Source organism: Cebus imitator, unplaced genomic scaffold (assembly GCF_001604975.1).
Source record: "Cebus imitator isolate Cc_AM_T3 unplaced genomic scaffold, Cebus_imitator-1.0 Scaffold654, whole genome shotgun sequence".
Taxonomy (NCBI): Eukaryota; Metazoa; Chordata; class Mammalia; order Primates; family Cebidae; genus Cebus; species Cebus imitator.
Window position 1 is genome coordinate 239,419 of NW_016107969.1, and position 6,126 is coordinate 245,544.

The following is a 6,126-nucleotide window of genomic DNA, read 5'->3' on the forward strand; positions in this document are numbered from 1 at the left end:
TGTTGACCAGGATGGTCTCGATCTCTTGACCTCGTGATCCACCCGCCTCGGCCTCCCAAAGTGCTGGGATTACAGGCTTGAGCCACCGCGCCCGGCCCTAAAACCTTTTTAAACAAAATTTTTGATGGTGTGACATAGGGATCCAACATTATTCTTTCCCATGTGGATATCCAGTTACTTGTTTCACCACATTTGCGGAAGAGATCTACTACTTTCTCTTTTGTATTTACTTTTTTGTTTTCCCTTTTTCTTTTTTTCCTTTTTTTTTTGAGATAAAGTATTTCTCTATCACCCAGGCTAAAGTGCAGTGGTGAGATCTCGGCTCACTGCAGCCTCTGCCTCCTGGGCTGAAGCAATTCTCCTCCCTCAGCGTCCAGGTTGGCTGGCATTCAGGCCTTCATCACCATGGCCGGCTAACTTTTGTATTTTTGGTAGAGAAGGAGTTTCACCATGTTGGCCAGGCTGGTCTCAAACTTCTGACTCCAACTGACCCACCCGCTTCAGCCTCCCAAAAGGCTAGGCTTACAGTCCTGAGCCACAGTGTCTGGCCCAAGAAACACTCTTTATTTCACTTAGTAAATGTTGAGAAAATATAATTGAAAACAAAAAAAATATTTCCCGAAATGAGAAATCATCTCCACTACAATAAGACAGAAAGAAATAAAAACCATTTTATTAATAAATAAGCCTTAGACCAGAATGTGATGGGAAATAGAGGCAAACAGCTAAGATATTGAAAAGAGATGCCAGATGCAGTGGCTCATGCCCGTAATCCCAGCACTTTGGGAGACAGATGCAGGCAGATCACCTGAGGTCATGAGGTCGAACCAGCCTCACCAACAAGGAGAAACCCCGTCTCTACTAAAAACACAAAATTAGCTGGTTGTGGTGGCGCATGGCTGTGATCCCAGCTACTCGGGAGGCTGAGAGAAGAGAATCGGTTGAACCAGGGAGGCAGAGGTTGCAGTGAGCTGAGATTCCCCCTACTGCACTCCAGCCTGGGCAACAAGAGCAAAACTTTCTCTCCAAAAAAAAAAAAAAAAAAGAGTGAGAGAAAGAGACTTCACTGTTCTTTACAACCAATTAACTACATGTTTTCAAGGACAAACACTAATCAATCCTCAGGTAAGAGGACTTGACAACACCCTTGGTCACACATGTTCATCCTGGCTCTACTTGGTAATGGATAGAAGTAACCATCTGTGTCAGCTCATTAGCTTCATCCAGAGAAAGGGGAACAAATTTTAACCCATGTCTTTTTGAAAAGTGTGAGTTTCACAACATGGCGACAGGCACCCTCTCTGGTGAGGCTCCTACAATCTGACAGAAATTGATGTCAGCAGTAAATAAAATTTAGAAGATATGATTAAGTGTAGAGTTTATGTGAACACTAAGCTTGAAGATAGCCACCTGGAAACATCAACTCCAAATGAATGGGATGAGTCTTCCAAATTAGAGACCTTAAGGTTTCACACACATAGGTAAAGACAGAGAAGCTTCAACAGAATCACCACATTTCCATTCAAGACCAGTGCATAGGTTGTGGCAACGTGATTGGCTACACATTGATACACTTCAAGGGAGGTTAGTATATCACTCCACAAGAAGGAACAATGATCTGAGAAGTTCTCATCTCTGGGACTGTTTAGTCTTCCTAAATATTTACAGGAAAACTCTTAGAAGTTGTGCCTGCGTATCACTGCACTCAGGTTGCATGAGCACATTCCTCTCAAGGCTCAGAATTATTTAAAGTTCCATAGCTTTAAATTGGAGTTATTTGATGATGGAATTATTTAATTTCCTATTGAGATACAGCACTATCTCCCTTGTTTGCCTTCCAAAGAGCACTCATAAGTCCATCAGAATTATGTCCCTGTGTCATTAAGCTGAAAAATAATGTAGTTTGTTAAAAATACCACTTCAGGCCGGGCACAGTAGCTCTCGCCTGTAATCTGAGCACTTTGGGAGGCTGAGGCGGGTGGATCACCTGAGGTCGGGAGTTTGAGACCAGCCTGACCAACATGGAGAAACCCCATCTCTACCTAAAATCCAAAATGAGCCGAACGTGGTGGTGCATGCCTGTAATCCCAGCGACTCAGGAGGCTAAAGCAGGAGAATTGGTTGAACCTAACAGACAGAGGTTACAGTGACCTGAGACCATGCCATTTATTTGCTTGTTTAAGACAGGGTCTAGCTCTGTCATGCAGGCTACAGTGTGGTGGTTAGGTCAGGCCTCACTGCAGCCTCCAGCTTCCTGGTTCAAGTGATCCTCCTACTTCAGCGCCCTGAGTAGCTGGGACCACAGGTGTGCACCACCACACCTAGCTGATTTTTTTGATTTTTTAGTAGAGACAAGGTCTTACTTTGTCGCACAGGCTGATCTCGAACTCCCTGACTCAAGCAATCCTCCTGCCTCGGGCTCTCAAAGTGCTGGGATTACAGGTGTGAGCCACCACTCCAAGCCCTGACTTTATTTCCATGAAATATGAGATTGTTCTTTGCCTCCTGTGTGTAAAGGGCAGTTCTGCGTGTCATCTTTCAGTTTCCATTATCCACTCAAACAAGTCAGGGCCTTGCTTATTTTAATAAGCCATTTTAATTATCAGTCCCCGCTGCCTCTGCCCCAAACTAAGGGGAGATCACCTGGCCTGCAGGACACACGACTCGACCCGCTCAAATAAGATGCTTTGCATGAAAACCATTTTCAACTTAAGAGTAAAAACGATTCTGAGTTCAATATAGATGGCCCACTACAATGTTGTTTATTTTGAGACGGAGCCTCCCTCTGTCACTCAGGCTAGGCTGCAGTGGTGCAATCTTGGCTCACTGCAACCTCAGCCTCCTGGGTTCAAGTGATTCTCCTTGCCTCAGCCTCCCAAGTAGCTGGGATTACAGGCACCCACCACTACGCTAGGCTGTTTTGTATTTTTAGTAGAGACGAGGTTTCACCATCTTGGCCAGACTAGTCTTGAACTCTTGACCTCGTGATCCACCCGCCTCGGCCTCTGAAAGTGCTGGGATTACAGGTGTGAGCCACTGCACCCTGCCAACAATGTTATTTTACCTTCGATTGTTTGAAATACTAACTTAAAACGGACAGGAAGCATCCCTATGATATTAGGGGTAATATTACGGCACATCAGAAAAAATCCACTAATCAGTACACGGAAGATGCAGACCTGAGGGCAAGAGGATGGCAGCAGGACCTTCCGGCCCCAGCTGAGGAGAGAACCTGGACCCTCCCACTTTAGAGCAGCACCCTTTCCAGACCCCGCCCTTAAGATGACCATAGTCCTCTGGCCTCATCTTTTTACACTGCTTGGCCAGGCTGCCAGACAGCCTCCTCTTCCTTGGCCTCGAAAATGCTGGGATTACAGGCCTGAGCCACTGTATGTGGTCTCATCATAAATTTGATGATTCTTCTTGCTTTAATTTTAGCAGAATTCATATTGCTTTGATAGAGTCTGTTTTCGAACTCGTGTTTGAAAGGGCTTCAAACTGTTCAGACATGCCTGTTCAGGCATGTTATAACAGATTTGTACCAGTTTATATTAGTGCAAAAAAAGTGTCAAATTAATACACAATTTTCTCATAATGCATATTTTTTCATGAGCTTCTTGAAGACCGCTTGTACTAGAAAACTGTATTCAAGAGTATACAAAAAGGATTGCAGATAACCCAGTGCCACCTAGTTCTAGGATGCAAGGATGGTTCAACATATTCAAGTAAATTTATGTGATACACCACTTGAACAGAATGAAAGATGAAAACCACATCAACTCAACAGATGGGGAAAAAGCATTTCACAAAACTCAACATCCAATCATCATAGAAATCCTAAACAAAATAGAGAAGAAAATTTACCTCAGCAATACAAAGACCATCCATGAAATGACCACAGCTGAAATAACCAATCAGGGAAAAGGAAATGCTTTTCCTGAAGGATCTCACATGATGCAAGAATGCTCTCACCCCTTCTATTCAATAAATACTGGCTCTCCTAGCCAGAGCAATTAAAAAGCCAAATAAAACTCATCCAAATCAGGAAGAAAAAAGTAAAATTATATTTGTTTGTAGATGACATACTCTTCTGTATGGAAAATCACAAAGAGTCAACCAAAATACTGCTGGAACTAATAAACACATTCAGAGTATTCGCAGAAAAAAATAATCAGCATTAAAAATTAGCTGAATTTCCATAAATTAACAACAAACAATTTTTTTTTTTTTTTTGAGACGGAGTTTCACTCATGTTACCCAGGCTGGAGTGCAATGGCGCGATCTCGGCTCACCTCAACCTCCGCCTCCTGGGTTCAGGCAATTCTCCTGCCTCAGCCTCCTGAGTAGCTGGGATTACAGGCACGCAACACCATGCCCAGCTAATGTTTTGTATTTTTAGTAGAGACGGGGTTTCACCATGTTGGCCAGGATGGTCTCGATCTCTTGACCTCGTGATCCACCCGCCTCGGCCTCCCAAAGTGCTGGGATTACAGGCTTGAGCCACCGCGCCCGGCCAACAACAAACAATTTTAAAAGAAAATTTAAAAACACACCCATTTCCCAGTGGACTTAAAGTAAGAAATACTTAGGAATAAATGTAAAAAGGTGAGAAGTTTGTACCTTGAAATCTACAAACATTGATCAAAATGATTAAAAACATATACAGGTATTGATCGACTTACAACCAATGCAACTTACGATCATTCAACTTTACAACCACAATCGCTAGCCAAGACTGCTCCGCGTCTGGCAGCGCAAACATTGCCCAGCTGGGCCTACGACAGTGCGGACCAGCTTCTGGCAGCAATACCATCTCCGCGTGCACCATTTCAACTCTTATCCCAGACTCGGTACAGCAATTTGTGTTTTGTGTCTTGGATATTTTTCATCAAACCCCTCCCAATAAACTTCTTATACATTTCGAAGCAATGGACCCAAACATCGAACGATTTGCAAGGATTGAACAGATGGCGCACGATGTGTTTCGTCCGTACCGTGAAATTTATGAAGAAAAAAAGAAACATACAATTCAGACAAAGCTCACCATGTTTATGAAAAAACCAACTCCGGTAACCCCAACTGCTGCCTCAGATGGCAACATCAACAATCTGCAGCCAAGCAACAGTGGCCAATAAAATGTTTCGTACATGTTTATATATTTTGATATGTTTTGCAATTGGGAAAATGTTTCCCATGGTATTTTTTACACCTTTATTTTGTATTTTTGTATGCACCTGTATTTTGTAATTTTGTATATTTTGCAAATATTAAACCAGTTGTACTGGTAATGCAGTGTTTTACTCAAACCTGACGAATGTAAAAGTAAGAAACAAAATGGTGTAGAGATGATACAAATGGCATAAAATGAACAAAGAAAATTATGATATATAACAATAATGAAAGAAAATTATGATAAAATATGACTTAAAGGTTTTTATAACATCAGTTCACAGTACTGTTCATATAGCCTACTCAACTTACGACCAAATCGTGTTACGACCGGTCTGTCGGAACCAATCGTGGTCGTAAGTCGAGCACTAGCTGTATAGAGATACAACCCATATTGATGGATTAATATTGTTAAATGATTATATAACCCAATGTGATTTAGATTCAACACAATACGCATAAAAATTCCTGTCAGTTTGTGTTAAAGAAACAATAAACAGGCTGGAAAAAAGTGTCTGAAGTCTGTTGGCCAGGCTGGTATCAAACTGCTGACCTCAAGTATCTATCCAGCTTGGCTTCCCAAAGAGCTGGGATTACAGACATAAACCACCACACCTGGTTCAATCTTCTTAACATAAACACTTTAATGTCAATTAATGCTTGAACTCCATGTTAAGTCAACTCAAAATCAAGTCAATGCTAAATTGACTCTAATGTTAATGCTTGATGGTTTGCTATATTCACTGCATTTGCAGCAATTATCTCAAAAATGAATTTTCTGATGTTTTGCAATCCCCTTGCCACACATATGACATTTGTTAAGATTTCTGTCCTGGGCTGGGCGAGGTGGCTCACACCTGTAATCCCAGTACTTTGGGGGGCCTGCGCGGGTGGATCACCTGATGTCCAGAGTTCAAGACCAGCCTGACCAACATGGTGAAACCCTGTCTTTAAAAA

General features: G+C 42.3%; 1 protein-coding gene and 1 long non-coding RNA gene across 4 annotated transcripts in view; both read left to right on the plus strand.

Annotated features, from left to right (window-relative positions):
* Positions 1-6,126, plus strand: part of LOC119469431 (zinc finger protein 160-like) — a 609,418-nt gene that overhangs the window by 98,035 nt on the left and 505,257 nt on the right. The window lies entirely within an intron of this gene.
* On the plus strand, positions 4,574-5,668 carry LOC108295665. Its single transcript, XR_001821525.2, has 2 exons — positions 4,574-4,666; positions 5,550-5,668. It is a non-coding gene; the product is annotated as an uncharacterized LOC108295665 (long non-coding RNA).